This window comes from Mixophyes fleayi, chromosome 3 (genome assembly GCF_038048845.1).
Source record: "Mixophyes fleayi isolate aMixFle1 chromosome 3, aMixFle1.hap1, whole genome shotgun sequence".
NCBI classification, from domain to species: domain Eukaryota; kingdom Metazoa; phylum Chordata; class Amphibia; order Anura; family Limnodynastidae; genus Mixophyes; species Mixophyes fleayi.
This window is the reverse complement of record NC_134404.1, coordinates 336169785-336187507: the sequence shown is the minus strand read 5'-3', so window position 1 is coordinate 336187507 and position 17723 is coordinate 336169785. Positions and strand designations below refer to the sequence as shown.

Below are 17723 nucleotides of genomic sequence, written 5' to 3'. Positions count from 1 at the left end.
GCCCCATCTGTGCCCTGCAGTTTCCATCACACATGTCCCCCCCTGTACCCTGCAGCTTCCATCACACATGCCCTCTGTGCCCTGCAGCTTCCATCACACATGTCCCCCCCTGTACCCTGCAGCCTCCATCACACATGCCCCCTGTACCCTGCAGCTTCCATCACACATGCCCCCCCCCCCCGGGACTGACACACACTCTCTCCCTTCTTCTTACCTTTTTCTACACGAATAATGGCAGGATCCGAAAGAAACGATTGAGCTCCTTCCACAGACTACAATACAATTCCAGCAGCCCCGCCTACACTGTGTACCATGTGACCGCAGCGGTCACATGACCCTGTGATGTCATATTGACGGGCCGGGGATCCTGAAGGGGATTCAGCCGCTGCCGGTCAGTCATGGAAGAGAAGAGAGAACCTGGGATATATGAATGTAAATATTGTAATCTTGCCTGTAGGTCAATCTCCAAACTCTACGCACACATGGGGCTGAAAACACACATATTGGCCGTGACACAGGCTGTCCCTGCGGGGGTGACATCCGTGGACAACATGACACAATTCTTCGATACATATATGAAGGGTGAGCCCGTGGTTGTGACGGCCAAGATAAATAAACAGCACCCAGCGATGGAAGAGAAGAAAGAGCTTGGGAGATATGGATGTAAATATTGTAATGTTACCTGTGGGTCAGTCTTCAGCCTCTACGAACACGTAATGGGGAATAAACACAAATCGTACCTGATACGTTCTTACCCTGCGGAGTTTCCACATGTAGACAGCATACAGCACTTCCTGGATACATATGTGGAGGATGAGCCCATGCTTGGCTTGGAGTACATTGTGGAAATCCAGCTGGGCAAGTACAGGTGTGAGCTCTGTGGGATAGAAGTTGTCAAGCACAATATAATCAGCCATGTAACTGGGACATTGCATATGCAAAGATATCTGCAGAAGCATCATCCTGAAACAGCATATTACTTAAATCAGTCTGCACCTAAGGATAAATGTCATACATTATTGTATTCATCTGCATTAGATATTCAACTTAAGCATGGGAGGAAAAAAATCCAAGAACTGAAAATTAGCAATGAGGGCCCAACACCCGCCAAAGTGGTGAAGTATTGCTCTAGCAAAACTGACCTCCCCAGCAAGGAAAAGGACACTGTAGAATCCAGTACCACTGATCTAAGCAGAGACCGTCCCTCTTCCCAAGAAACAGAATCGAACATGTCTACGGAGCATCTGGAAAGACAGGACACCGTGATGGATGAAAGATGGAGAAATACCAAATGTCTGCAATCTCAAAACAATGATTTCTTTTTTGATTACTTGAGAGAATTTGAGATAGAAAATGATGAGGATGCCGAATTTATTAAACACATCACTCAGAACTGTACTAAAGCGCTGATGAAGTTTCGGGAAGAGCTAGCAAATGTGCAAGGATCCCTCTCCAGCTGTCATCTGGCATCAGCACATGGAGATGGGACTGATCAACAACGCGACAGTCTATAGAGTCTTTACAAATCGGTTCCTTCTTTGTCACCATGTGCAGCCAGCTTGTGCAAAGACAGCTCCACCCAAGAACTAGGAGCTGTTGGGAAAAAGTGATGCCACACAGACCTTCTTCAACAGCATCAAAAATATGGAGGCGTCAGAGCTCGTTGGTGTTTTCGAGAAATTTGCTGCTACAAATCCTGCCTTTAAAGGGATTGATATCCCAAATGTGATAAAATACTTACAGGACACTGGAAAACTAAAAAAAACATGATGCTTTAAAATTCTTTAACTACATTCTGAAATAATATGGAACATATTTACTTATTTTTAAATTTGTGTTCATTAACAATTTTTTCCCTATTCCAGCTGAGATCCAAGATGCTTTATTTTTAGGTTGTTTTTTGTATAATAGTTTTAGCTTTGCAAAGTTATAATTAAGTCCAATGGAAGTATATACATTTACAATAAACTTTGCATCATACCGTGTGTTTTTGTTAATGTAAAGTAATACAACATGTCAGCTTTTTTTTCTGCTCATCTGGTTATCCTGTTATGCTGGGACTTATAATTCCACAACAGCTCTTACGTTTACAGTCCACTCCCTCTAATATTGTGTGCTTTTGTAAAATAAAATAATGCAACTGATTTTTATTCCTCTAGTTAATGGTTAAGCTGGGACTTCTAGTTCTACAACAGCTGTACAGAGAATATGTTGCTTACATTCTAAGCTCCCAAATGCACACATACCCCCCCCCCCCAACCCCAATTTTTTTATGGGGAGAATATGCAGACTCCCTACAGGTGGGATGTTTTTCAGAATTGAGCTCATCAAAGTGCTGTTGTACAGCAATACTAACCACTGTGCTAACCACTGCTTATCAAAGTAGAAATTGCTATTTTCCGGCTTTTGTCATATTGATTTACTGATCACCATTTTCACATGCATTTAAACACACACAGTCCACAGAAGCTAAAACTATAATCCCTGATATCAGCTATACAAATATGATTTTATATTTTATAACGCACTAGGTCATATTTAAAGTGCAAATATATATTCTGTGAATTTGCAAATGTAACCGTTTTAAAATTATATGTCTGAGAGGTCATTTGAAATGTGTCTATGTTGCTTTTCATGGTGACAATCTATTTCCATAGCTGCCAATAGTGGCCATACTAGATAGATATATTGGTGTTGCCAATCACAGTGTGACCCTGGTGGTGTTTTACTGTATTCACAAGAGCATGGCCTGAAATAGAGAGCCCCTCTGGTAAGGCTGTAGGATTAGTTCCGGACTGCCCCAGGAGGCTGTGGGTCCATTTTGTTTAAGCCACTAATGCGCTCCTTTTAGCAGTAGAATGACTAGCAACAGATCTGTTGTTGGCTTCCATTGTGTGTTTAGCCCAGTGTTGGCTAACCTGTGACACTCCAGGTGTTGTGAAACTACAAGTCCCAGCATACCCTTCCAGCAATAAGCTGCTATATATTGGCAAAGCATGTTGGGACTTGTAGTTTCACAACACCTGGAGTGTCACAGGTTAGCCAACACTGGTTTAGGCTGTGCAGGGAAAACACACACAATATCTGCACAGAGTAAAGGTCTGAGTAAACAGGGAGACAGCTGCTTCAGAGCCACTTTGAACACCAAGTTGTTGGTCACTCGCTTCATCCTTTTATTTTCCCTCTGGCATTTGATCATTTTCATGCTTCCTCTGATGCTTGAGGCTGAGCTGAAGGAGTGCCAGGGTTTTGCAATGTGTCACTGTCTCCTGTACATGTGCTAATGTGATCTCCAGGTGAGAGCTGTTTTATTTATTTATTTTCTCAAAAGGTTTTTAGTAAAAGAATATATAACAAACATAGCAGTTACCACAGAGTACAGTGCATAATGTAGATCCAATAAATCAGTCAGAACTGCCCATAAACCATCAAAAAAGAGCTGTTTTATTTTAAGGTTTGTCCATGAAAATTGTTATAATTGGTTTTTAGTATTTATTGGTAGCTAAATACAACATTATCTTGGTTTATTTTTAAGGCGCATCCTGTTCTCTATGCAAAATGTAATTCACAGTATCTGCTTTTATGCTGTATATTGTGTGAGTTAACTTGTATTAATTAGATAGTTATTTTAAATCCAATGCAATTGTTATGATGTCCAGTGGTGTTTTTCTTCAACATCATTTGTTTTTATTAGAATGTTTTGAATTCAAAAAGGGAAAGGGAACAAAATAAAAAATAAATAGGGTATCAGGGAGGGGATATATAGTGGGGATCAGGCAATACAAAATATTCAAAACACTGAGTCCAACAATACAGTTAGCACAATATACCCACTGACAATCCACTACGATTGCAATGTAAACTGTTAAAGGTGAAAAGGGATTCAATCAAGCTATGGGGACTCGTATCGTCTCCATTACAAATTGAAACTGGATTTAGACAACAGTATTTTTGGATAGTGGGAGGGGGAGGAGTTTTCCATAGTTGGGCTATGGTCAAGTAGTGTTTTAATGTTGTAATCTGCTGTGTGTGTGTATATAGAGGGTAATACAATTCTATGATGATTATGTGCAAGGGTCAGGTCATATTGGGTTGGTGTAGGGTCCTATGTCTGTATGGCAGGTGTGGACAATTTCCAATCACCCTACTGACTAAAAATGTCATAGCCATTAGAGGAAGCCTCCAATTATGTGCACTCTCCAGATGGCAGCCCCACCTGAGCTTGGTGGAACCATTAGAATCCTGTCCATCATGCTTTATAGCCTGTTTGCAGGTTGTCATGTTAGGAGGGAGCCAGCAGAGTGTGAGTGACAGACTTGTAGACCTGCTCTAGAGAAATGCATCAGATTAATGCATGGGGCATATGGTCCTGACTGAAATACTGGGATACATTTGGGCAAGATCATGTTCCTTTTTCCAGCAGGCAGAGACCCTTTTGACCACCAAATATTAGGAATTTCCTGCCAACACCTGATGGCGGTTCTATATTGGCAATAGTTTTGCATCTTCGCAACTGATTGAAGTTAAAACTTTTGGAGGCAGATTCAGTTTGTCGCGAGGGGACGCTGTGTGTCCTTGGAACATTCCCTCATGTCCCGTAAAGGTGCTGCCAGACATCCAGGTGATACCTGACTGCACCTCGCGGCTCATTGAATCTGCCCCTTCATGTGCTAATTATGTGATATGTGGCTTCTGTGAATATGGTGATGGTTCATCCTTATTTCATACATCACCCACTACTTCATACTTAAGCCTCAGTACAGATTTGATGTGCTATCAGTTATATATACAGCTGCTCTCACACTAGTACTTCTGGTAAGCAGTTTGCATTCTTTGTATGGGAGCTCCTGGGATATAACCCTGATAGACGCAGCGTTCGTTTGTCTATGGTCTGAGCAGCTTCTTGTATTCAGTAATCATCTGCTGCTTGTCTGGGATGTCCTCAGTTTTGAAGGAAGTGGGGATAATATTGCAGATTCTGCTTCTATGTCCAAGTTTATCAAATCAACAAGCAATGAAAGATTGTGGGAAATCTTTACTGAGAGTAATACAGTATACTCACTTATTACAGTATACTCACTTATTACAGTATACTTATAATATGGAGCATAGTAAGAGAGGAGGAAAACCTCATTATAACAGTAGAAATAGACTACACCAGTGGTTCCCAAACTGTGTGCCTAGACTCCCTGGGCTGGCTTATTGATCTTACAGGGTTACCTCTGCCAGGGCCAGTGGTAAGCAAGGCGGTGGACTCATTGGTAATTATTTTGATGTAGGGGTGCCTTGAAAAAATGATGGGACCCTAAGGATGCCTTGAACTGAAAAAGTTTGGGATCCACTGGACTACTCAGTGAGCAACTTAGGATACAGCGCCACCTACTGTTCTTCCACTATAATTTCTCAAATAGTAAGTACCCTGTAGCTGTTGTTATACTCCCAACAGATAAAACTCCCTGTAGCCAATCCGATCCCTGAATGGTCACAGGAGCAGGAGATGAGTGAGCTGATAATGTTCCGGCCACCTCTGTGATTGTCTAGTTATGGACACGGCTGCATGTGACATGATGTGAGGATGGGAATGGAGGCAGCAGGGAGCTACAGACTGAGAGCTATATAGTGTAAGGAGCAGGGTCCCCCAGCAGCACATAGATGAGAGATGTGTAAGTGAGGACAGGGCTGCATGTGACATGATGTGAGGAGGGGAATAGAGGCAAGCAGGACGCCATAGACCAGACCTGGCCAACCTGTTGCTCTCCATGTGTTGTAAAACTACAAGTCCCAGTATACCCTGCCAGTTATCGGCTGGCTATCTGCTGTCGGAGCATGCTGGGGATTGTAGTTTAACAACACCTGAGAGCCACAGGTTGTTTAGGCCGGCTATAGACACAGTCAGGTAGGAGCAGGGCAGCCACCAGCACAGAGTATTGATGTTCCCTACCTATCACACTGGTCCAGGAGAACTGTGGTGTCACACACACCTCTATAGGAATTGAAGTTCATACATCCATAAAAGCTTGTGAGCCCAATAACATATGGAGCAGTGTGTGAATATAGTGATTGTACATATAGATGTCTGTCCTGCATTGTCCGTCCTGTCTTCACTCTGAACATAAGTGTGTAATATCAGTGCACTCTTCATAAAAAGTATTATGAGGTGAATCTCATTCATTACATGTGTCTGATGTTCATTATGTATTCATTATATTTTCCTGTAGTCTACGCTCTCCCCTTCTGTTATTCTGGGTCTGCAGGCCTTTGTTGTTCTCTCCCTGAGACCACCGCCCTTATGTCTTCTCCATACATTTGTCTCCTATGTGTCTTTGTCAGCTTTATTTGTTTCTTCACCTTTTTTCTCCTTATATAACTTGTCTATCTGTCGGCTTTCCTACATTTCCTTTATTTAGTTATCTTTTATTTATACAGCACTACATGAGTTCTGCAGCGCCATATGATAGGTGGGCTGAGGCGGGTAAACAAGCCAACCGACATAATGTGACATACATAATATAAAATGACACAATAGGCAGGACATAATAAAACATGACGTACCGTGTACAGCAGAACATGGGTAATAGAGAACAGGTTACATGGTAGATTGCAGTCATGGAGGAAGTCGAGGAAGGGACATAGCAGCGAGGTAGAGTAAGAGGAAACTGGATAACAAGATGGAGGGATGAGGGAAATTACTGCATGTGATACAAGATCCTGTGCGTGGGATGTATAAGAGAGGGGGTGGGGGGTACAAGATTAGGGAGAGCCCTGGTTCTGTATTACGGTTGGAATCTCTTCTCATTTAAAGGTATGAAAAAAATTAGCTGCGATTCCAGCCATAACATCGTCACGAGGTGACTCCACAGATGTTCCAGAGACACCTCACGCCTAATTGAATCTCCGCCAGAGAGGGGAGGTTTTAGCCAGATGTTTAGCGGTGGATTGGTAGGCTTTAATAAACAGGTGGGCTTTTAGGAAAGATTTGGAACATTGCAGGCAGGGGTAGAGTCGGAGTATGAGGGATGTTCGTCAAGAGGTGGGGAGCAGAACGGGAGATATCGTGGAGGCGGGAGTAAGACATCAGAAGGGAGGTGAGGGCGATGGTCGTCCGACTGGAGAGGGTGGAGGGAATGTATATGGAGATGTAGGGAACAGAGGTGATGGTGAGGAGTTTGAACTGGATTCTATAGGGGAAAGGGAGCCAGTGTAAGGTTTGTCAGAGAGGGGAGGCAGAAGTGGATCGGCAAGAAAAGAAGCTCAGTCTTGCTGCAGCGTTGATGAGCCATCTAGATCCCCTTCCCTGAAAGTACCCCCCCCCTCCCCCCAGGTAAGATTATTAAACAGCTTGGAGGGAAATGATTCTCTTCTCTTAAATGACTTCTTGTACCCAGAGTACTGAGGACATTTTGAGTGATGGGATGATTGGATTTAGCCAGCTCTTAGCCACACTTTTACTGTCTTATATTACTGAGGTTGTTTTGAGCTACATTAGTATCAGTAGAAAATAACATGAAATGGATCGTATAATATGGGCAGTGTGTCTTTCTATTCTATAGAAATATTCTATTTCTTGGCTTTGGTTCTAAGTCACCATAACAAAAATAATATTTATTTTTAGCCAATTTATTTTTTATGTTAGGACAACCTCTGAAGAGATACTTTCTCTTGTGGATATTCATTAATGATTCAGATGGATGTGTACACATCTAATAACAAGATAATTGTTGCGACTAAATCCCCTTCACCGTAGGTACCTGGTACATACACTGTATGGGAAATAACACGCTCAGTGTGAGCCGGCTAAATCCCCTTCACTGAAGGTACCTTTTTGGCCCCCTGCTGGATGGGTCATGAATTGGAAGGGGATTTAGCCAGCTCACAGAGATGTGTCTAAATCGCCTTCGGTGTAGGTACCTGGTACATTCACATTCACTATAGGCAACATCTCCACTCTTTCAAAGCCACAGTTTAATAAATATGCCCCCATGACTGTGCTCGTCAGGCCAGCTGCCTGGATCGGTCACCCCCTCCTGGGTTCTCCATTGCTGGGGGGCAGTCTTGGTCGGCAGTCTCGGTCGGCATAGCAATTACAGGTAAAATACGGACTTTGTATACTAAAAATTGAGATGTTTTTGAGAATGTATAGCAGGCAAAACAACAATAAAGATGTAGTGATTTTAATGCTGAAAGAAATAACTAGTTTATTACAACCTTTACCTCTCAAATATACAAAAAAAGCTGCTTTCAGTAGGTTTTGTTTACATCACATTATGAATTTCTTACAAAATATTCTATTTCAAATATAGAGTATATTACAAAGTTCAGCTGTCTGTAATATGTAACAGCACACACAAATGTCTGATAACGTCCATTTACAGTATCAGGTAATATATTCCACTTGCTGGTCCTCATAACAAGCTACAACATAACTATCACTCTTCACGTTAATGTCATCAGGTATTATCAGGTGGGATAATAACAAGAAGTTCGAGAGTAGAAATAAAATAATAAACTGTCTCTATTAGGTTTCTTGATTTCTCCTTCGTTAATATCGTTTGATGAACGGACACTTTAAAAAATAAATCCCATAACAATCCGCTCCAGAACGTGTCCTTTAACCCTCTGGAGTGCAGTTCTGGGAGAAGTAAGTCACAAGCACCATTTGAACTGTCCGTTAAACTGGTGACTTTTCAGCAGGATACTTTCATTAGAGATGATACTTGACAAACAGATATTCTGTTGAAGATTTCCAGGGCAGCATTCAAGAAGGGTCGTAGTCCTGAGTGCGGAGGTAACCTGGGAGAAAAAAAAAAAAAAAAGCGTCAGCGTGAGCAGAGGGTTGGTGTGACAGGATGGACCGCCTATGCCACCCTGTCTGTTGTTGCTGGGAGCCGTTCCCTTTCGTTATCCAAAAAGTGCCCTCTTGCCGCAGTAGGAGGGTCTTACACGAGCTGCCACCACTGGACTCTTTACCAGGCATCCAGTACCGGGTTTCTTCTGGGTCACTGACGCTGCTAGCATATCTCGCTGCTGGTGTACCCGAACTGGTACTCCTGATCAGGGATGCTGTGGATGGATCCCCCCTGGCCTATCACACTAACCAGGGCTGCAGGTAGCAGGCAGGCGATGGTACTGGAAGCTCTTGGGTCCGAACCGCAGACACAGCCGGAGAATGGATTAGATTTTAGGGTCTAATCTGTAGATCACAGGAAAACAGCAATATTGAAGATGATTCCAAGCAGGTCTTTGAAGCAAGATGGTTTATTTGCTCACACACACTGGTGAAAGGTTCCAGTGTGATCAGGTCAGATGACAATTCAGAAGAACACCTATCTGCTCACAGAGATCATCTTTTATACAGTTCAGAAATAGTCTAATTTTAGAAACAGGATATACTCTATTTCAAGGCTAACAAAATTTACACTTCTCTATGAAATTCAATCTAACAAAAGGCCACACAGTAACGACCCCCTGCTGGGCCTTTGGCCAGAGCAGGCCTGACACTTCATCACAAAACTTTGTTAGCACTTTCTGCTATCAGACTTCAAACAAATACCTTAGACATGAATGCATTTCCTCTCACTAAGATATGCAAAAGGCTTTCAAAACAAAGACTTATTGTATCAGATATATACATCAGAAATAGGCATTTCCTATAGCAGGGTTAAACAGAGACAAATTTCTCCCCTGGTCTCAGAAATAACGACTTCCTATCTTACACTAAACAAGAATAAGTGCAAATGCAGTTATATAAATATGCGCCCTGCGCTATTTCCTTTAAATACATTTTTACCACAAGTTATTTATCAGTGATCCAGTCACAGTTGGTAGGTACAGAGATTGTGATAGTAGATGTTACAAGTGGAAATGGATAATTAATCTAAACTGAAGGCCTAACAGGACAGGAGAATAGAGCAAGAGGAGTAAGTGAACTACTAGGATACTGATGGCTAACCTGTGACACTCCAGGTGTTGTGAAACTACAAGTCCCAGCATGCTCTGCCAGCTATCAGCTAGTTATCTACTGGCAAAGCATGCTGGGGCTTGTAGTTTCACAAAACCTGGAGTGCCATAGGTTAGCCATCACTGTTCTAGGATGTCTTAAATTGCCATTTTGTCTGGTCCCAACACTATCCTACAATGGTTCCTGGTGTCCCGCAATTAATGCCTGAAAAATATCAAAATTAAAAAGTTATGGATAAGTGAGAAGTCAGAAGTATGCGTGCGTAGAAAACTAGATGTATTGTTATTTTTGTGACATAATCTTTTATGTACGGTGTTGTGACAAAAGCAGTTATACTCGCGGCTTGTAATGATAATATCATCTGAGTAACGTGACTAGATACAGTATTTTTTAAAAAACAAAACCACATGATCTATGGCAATAACGGTCTCTGTATTATTATCACATTTGCTGGTAAGGCTCTGACTACTCTTTCAATTAAAGGTGCCTCTTTTCATTTTGAAGCAAGAGCGGTGTCGGGATTGAGGCAGCGGGGCCTGTGAGGGAAAAGCTGGTGGCCAGCAGTGAGACACGATTGTGGGCAGGAGGCCTGTGAGGGAAAAGAGAATGTAATACGTGTCATGGGGAATATCAGAGAAAATCTGGTGAGTGTCGTCAGGGTATTGTTGGTTGAGGAGGGGCCGTGTGGGGAAGAGGCCTCTCCCTCAAATGTCCCTTCTGCCTACATGCTTTACTCAGACACGTCCCCCTCTGCCCAGCACCTTCACACATGCCTCCCCACTGCCCATCACCTTTAATCAGACATGTGCCCCTATGCCCTGGAGCTTCACATGTGCCCTGCAGCTTCCATCACACATGCCCCCCTGTGCCCTGCAGCATCCATCACACATGACCCCCATGCCCTACAGCTTCCATCACACATGCCCCCCTGTGCCCTGCAGCTTCCATCACACATGCCCCCTGTGCCCTGCAGCTTCCATCACACATGCCCTCTGTGCCCTGCAGCTTCCATCACACATGCCCTCTGTGCCCTGCAGCTTCCATCACACATGCCCTCTGTGCCCTGCAGATTCCATCACACATGCCCTCTTTGCCCTGCAGCTTCCATCACACATGTCCCCCCTGTGCCCTGCAGCTTCCATCACACATGTCCCCCCTGTGCCCTGCAGCTTCCATCACACATGCCCCCTGTGCCCTGCAGCTTCCATCACACATGCCCCCTGTGCCCTGCAGCTTCCATCAGACATACCCCCTCTGTGCCCTGCAGGCTTCCATCACACATGCCCCCCTGTACCCTGCAACTTCCATCACACATGCCCCCCTGTACCCTGCAACTTCCATCACACATGCCCCCCTGTACCCTGCAACTTCCATCACACATGCCCTCTGTGCCCTGCAGCTTCCATCACACATGCCCTCCCTGTGCCCTGCAGCTTCCATCACACATGCCCCCTGCAGCTTACATCACACATGCCCCCCTGTGCCCTGCATATTCCATCACACATGCCCCCCTGTGCCCTGCAGCTTCCATCAGACATGCCCCCCTGTGCCCTGCAGGCTTCCATCACACATGCCCCCCTGTACCCTGCAACTTCCATCACACATGCCCTCTGTGCCCTGCAGCTTCCATCACACATGCCCTCCCTGTGCCCTGCAGCTTCCATCACACATGCACCCTGCGCCCTGCAGCTTACATCACACATGCCCCCCTGTGCCCTGCAGCTTCCATCACACATGCCCCCCTGTGCCCTGTAGCTTCCGTCAGACATGACCCCCGTGCCAGAGCAGCTTCCATCACACATGCCCCCTATGCCCTGCAGCTTCCATCACACATGCCCCCTGTGCCCTGCAGCTTCCATCACACATGCCCCCTGCAGCTTACATCACACATGCCCCCCTGTGCCCTGCAGCTTCCATCACACATGCCCCCCTGTGCCCTGCAGCTTCCATCAGACATGCCCCCCTGTGCCCTGCAGGCTTCCATCACACATGCCCCCCTGTACCCTGCAACTTCCATCACACATGCCCTCTGTGCCCTGCAGCTTCCATCACACATGCCCTCCCTGTGCCCTGCAGCTTCCATCACACATGCACCCTGCGCCCTGCAGCTTACATCACACATGCCCCCCTGTGCCCTGCAGCTTCCATCACACATGCCCCCCTGTGCCCTGTAGCTTCCGTCAGACATGACCCCCGTGCCAGAGCAGCTTCCATCACACATGCCCCCTATGCCCTGCAGCTTCCATCACACATGCCCCCTGTGCCCTGCAGCTTCCATCACACATGCCCCCTGTGCCCTGCAGCTTCCATCACACATGCCCCTCCTGAGCCAGAGCAGCTTCCATCACACATGCCCCCTATGCCCTGCAGCTTCCATCACACATGCCCCCTGTGCCCTGCAGCTTCCATCACACATGCCCCCCCTGTGCCAAAGCAGCTTCCATCACACATGCCCTCTGTGCCCTGCAGCTTCCATCACACATGCCCCCTGTGCCCTGCAGCTTCCATCACACATGCCCCCTGTGCCCTGCAGCTTCCATCACACATGGCCCCTGTGCCCTGCAGCTTCCATCACACATGCCCTCTGTACCCTGCAACTTCCATCACACATGCCCTCTGTGCCCTGCAGCTTCCATCACACATGCCCTCCCTGTGCCCTGCAGCTTCCATCACACATGCCCCCTGCGCCCTGCAGCTTACATCACACATGCCCCCCTGTGCCCTGCAGCTTCCATCACACATGCCCCCCTGTGCCCTGCAACTTCCATCACACATGCCCTCTGTGCCCTGCAGCTTCCATCACACATGCCCTCCCTGTGCCCTGCAGCTTCCATCACACATGCCCCCTGCGCCCTGCAGCTTACATCACACATGCCCCCCTGTGCCCTGCAGCTTCCATCACACATGCCCCCCTGTGCCCTGCAGCTTCCATCAGACATGCCCCCCTGTGCCCTGCAGGCTTCCATCACACATGCCCCCCTGTACCCTGCAACTTCCATCACACATGCCCTCTGTGCCCTGCAGCTTCCATCACACATGCCCTCCCTGTGCCCTGCAGCTTCCATCACACATGCACCCTGCGCCCTGCAGCTTACATCACACATGCCCCCCTGTGCCCTGCAGCTTCCATCACACATGCCCCCCTGTGCCCTGTAGCTTCCGCCAGACATTACCCCCGTGCCAGAGCAGCTTCCATCACACATGCCCCCTGTACTCTGCAGCTTCCATCAGCCATGCCCTCTGTGCCCTGCAGCTTCAATCACACATGCCCCCTGCGCCCTGCAGCTTACATCACACATGCCCCCCTGTGCCCTGCAGCTTCCATCACACATGCCCCCCTGTGCCAAAGCAGCTTCCATCACACATGCCCCCTGTACTCTGCAGCTTCCATCAGCCATGCCCTCTGTGCCCTGCAGCTTCCATCACACATGCCCTCCCTGTGCCCTGCAGCTTCCATCACACATGCCCCCTGCAGCTTACATCACACATGCCCCCCCTGTGCCCTGCAGCTTCCATCACACATGCCCCCCTGTGCCCTGTAGCTTCCGTCAGACATGACCCCCGTGCCAGAGCAGCTTCCATCACACATGCCCCCCCCCTGAGCCAGAGCAGCTTCCATCACACATGCCCCCTATGCCCTGCAGCTTCCATCACACATGCCCCCTGTGCCCTGCAGCTTCCATCACTCATGCCCCCCCTGTGCCAAAGCAGCTTCCATCACACATGCCCTCTGTGCCCTGCAGCTTCCATCACACATGCCCCCTGTGCCCTGCAGCTTCCATCACACATGGCCCTCTGTGCCCTGCAGCTTCCATCACACATGCCCTCTGTGCCCTGCAGCTTCCATCACACATGCCCCCTGTGCCCTGCAGCTTCCATCACACATGCCCTCTGTGCCCTGCAGCCTCCATCACACATGCCCCCTGTGCCCTGCAGTTTCCATCACACATGTCCCCCCCTGTGCCCTGCAGCTTCCATCACACATGGCCCCTGTGCCCTGCAGCTTCCATCACACATGGCCCCTGTGCCCTGCAGCTTCCATCACACATGGCCCCTGTGCCCTGCAGCTTCCATCACACATGCCCCTTCCCCGTGACTGACACACACTCTCTCCCTTCTTCTTACCTTTTTCTACACGAATAATGGCAGGATCCGAAAGAAATGATTGAGCTCCTTCCACAGACTACAATACAATTCCAGCAGCCCCGCCTACACTGTGTACCATGTGACCGCAGCGGTCACATGACCCTGTGATGTCATATTGACGGGCCGGGGATCCTGAAGGGGATTCAGCCGCTGCCGGTCAGTCATGGAAGAGAAGAGAGAACCTGGGATATATGAATGTAAATATTGTAATCTTGCCTGTAGGTCAATCTCCAAACTCTACCAGCACATGCGGCTGAAAAAACACATAAGGGCCGTGACACAGGCCGTCCCTGCGGGGGTGACATCCGTGGACAACATAAAGCAATTTTTAGATACATATATGAAGGGTGAGCCCGTGGTTGTGACGGCCAAGAAATATAAACAGCACCCAGCGATGAAAGAGAAGAAAGAGCCTCGGATATATATATGTAAATATTGTAATGTTACCTGTGGGTCAGTCAATAGCCTCTACGGTCACGTGATGGGGAATAAACACAAATTGTACCTGACACGTTCTTACCCTGCGGAGTTGCTACACGCAGACAGCTTACAGCACTTCCTGGATACATATGTGGAGGATGAGCCCATGCTTGGCTTGGAGTACATTGTGGAAATCCAGGTGGGCAAGTACAGGTGTGAGCTCTGTGGGATAGAAGTTGTCAAGCACAATATAGTCGGCCATATAGCTGGGACACAGCATATGCAAAGATATCTGCGCAAGCATCATCCTGAAACAGTATATTACTTAAATCAGTCTGCACCTAAGGATAAATGTAATACATTATTGTATTCATCTGCATTAGATATTCAACATAAGCATGGGAGGAAAAAAATCCAAGAACTGAAAATTAACAATGAGGGCCCAACCCCTGCCAAAGTGGTGAAGTATTGCTCAAGCAAAACTGACCTCCCCAGCAAGGAAAAGGACACGGTAGAATCCAGTCCCACTGATCTAAGCAGAGACCGTCCCCCTTCCCAAGAAACAGAATTGAACATGTCTACGGAGCATCTGGAAAGACAGGACACTGTGATGAATGAAAGATGGAGAAATACCAAATGTCTGCAATTTCAAAACAATGATTTCTTTTTTGATTACTTGAGAGAATTTGAGATAGAAAATGATGAGGATGCCGAATTTATTAAACACATCACTCAGAACTGTACTAAAGCGCTGATGAAGTTTCGGGAAGAGCTAGCAAATGTGCAAGGATCCCTCTCAAGCTGTCATCTGGCATCAGCACATGGAGATGAGACTGATCAACAACGCGACAGTCTACAGAGTCTGGACAAATCGGTTCCTTCTTTGTCACCATGTGCAGCCAGCTTGTGCAAAGACAGCTCCAGCCAAGAACCAGGAGCTGTTGGGAAAAGTGATGCCACACAGACCTTCTTCAACAGCATCAAAAATATGGAGGCGTCAGAGCTCGTTGGTGTTTTCGAGAAATTTGCTGCTACAAATCCTGCCTTTAAAGGGATTGATATCCCAAATATGATAAAATACTTACAGGACACTGGAAAACTAAAAAAAACATGATGCTTTAAAATTCTTTAACTACATTCTGAAATAATAAGGAACATATTTGCTTATTTTTAAATTTGTGTTCATTAACCATTTTTTTCCTATTCCAGCTGAGAGATCCAAGATGCTATATTTTCAGGTTATGTTTTTTGTATAATACTTTTAGCTTTGCAAAGTTATAATTAAGTCCAATGGAAGTATATACATTTACAATAAACTTTGCATCATACCGTGTGTTTTTGTTAAAGTAAAGTAATACAACATGTCAGCTTTTTTTCTGCTCATCTGGTTATCCTGTTATGCTGGGACTTATAGTTCCACAACAGCTCTTACGTTTACAGTCCACTCCCTCTAATATTGTGTGCTTTTGTAAAATAAAATAATGCAACTGATTTTTATTCCTCTAGTTAATGATTAAGCTGGGACTTATAGTTCTACAACAGCTGTACAGAGAATATGTATCTTACATTTTAAGCTCCCAAATGCACACATAACCCCCAGTGGGGCAATATTTTTATTGGGAGAATATGCAGACTCCCTACAGGTGGGGCGTTTTTCAGAATTGAGCTCATCACAGTGCTGTTGTACAGCAATACTAAGCACTGCGCTGAAAACTGCTTATCAAAGTAGAAATTGCTATTTTCCTGCTTTTGTCATATTGATTTACTGATCACCATTTTCACAAGCATTTAAACACACACAGTCCACAGAAGCTAAAACTATAATCCCTGATATCAGATATACAAATATGATTTTATATTTTATAACGCACTAGGTCATATTTAAAGGGCAAATATATATTCTGTGAATTTGCAAATGGTTTAGTTTTAAAATTATATATCTGAGAGGTCATTTGAAATGTGTCTATGTTGCTTTTCATGGTGACAATCTATTCCCATAGCTGCCAATAGTGGGCATACTATATAGATATATTGGTGTTACCAATCACCGTGTGACCCTGGTGGTGTTTTACTGTATTCACAAGAGCATGGCCCGAAATAGAGAGTCCCTCTGGTAAGGCTGTAGGATTGGTTCCTGACTGCCCCGGGAGGCTGTGGGTCCATTTTGTTGAAGCCACTAATGCGCTCCTTTTAGCAATAGAATGATTCTTGCCCCTAGCAACAGATCTGTTGTTGGCTTCCATTGTGTGTTTAGCCCAGTGTTGGCTAACCTGTGACACTCCAGGTGTTGTAAAACTACAAGTCCCAGCATACCCTTTCAGCAATAAGCTGCTATATATTGGCAAAGCATGTTGGGACTTGTAGTTTCACAACACCTGGGATCTCACATTGATAGACGCAGCGTGCGTTTGTCTATGGTCTGAGCAGCTTCTTGTATTCAGTAATCATCTGCTGCTTGTCTGGGATGTCCTCAGTTTTGAAGGAAGTGGGGATAATATTGCAGATTCTGCTTCTATGTCCAAGTTTATCAAATCAACAAGCAATGAAAGATTGTGGGAAATCTTTACTGAGAGTAATACAGTATACTCACTTATTACAGTATACTTATAATATGGAGCATAGTAAGAGAGGAGGAAAACCTCATTATAACAGTAGAAATAGACTACACCAGTGGTTCCCAAACTGTGTGCCTAAACTCCATGGGGTGGCTCGTTGATCTCACAGGGTTGCCTCTGCCAGGGCCAGTGGTAAGCAAGGCGGTGGACTCATTGGTAATTATTTTGATGTAGGGGTGCCTTGAAAAAATGATGGGACCCTAAGGGTGCCTTGAACTGAAAAAGTTTGGGATCCACTGGACTACTCAGTGAGCAACTTAGGATACAGCGCCACCTACTGTTCTTCCACTATAATTTCTCAAATAGTAAGTACCCTGTAGCTGTTGTTATACTCCCAACAGATAAAATTCCTTGTAGCCAATCAGATCCCTGAATGGTCACAGGAGCAGGAGATGAGTGAGCTGATAATGCTCAGTCCACCTCTGTGATTGTCTAGTTATGGACACGGCTGCATGTGACATGATGTGAGGAAGGGAATGGAGGCAGCAGGGAGCTACAGACTGAGAGCTATATAGTGGAAGAAGCAAGGTCCCCCAGCAGCACATAGACGAGAGATGTGTTAGTGAGGACAGGGCTGCATGTGA

The 17723-nt window shown here is 45.8% G+C and overlaps 1 long non-coding RNA gene across 1 annotated transcript in view; it reads right to left on the bottom strand.

The window, feature by feature from the left end:
• LOC142144958 (uncharacterized) overlaps nucleotides 1-17723 on the bottom strand; it is a 66007-nt gene that overhangs the window by 21773 nt on the left and 26511 nt on the right. The window lies entirely within an intron of this gene.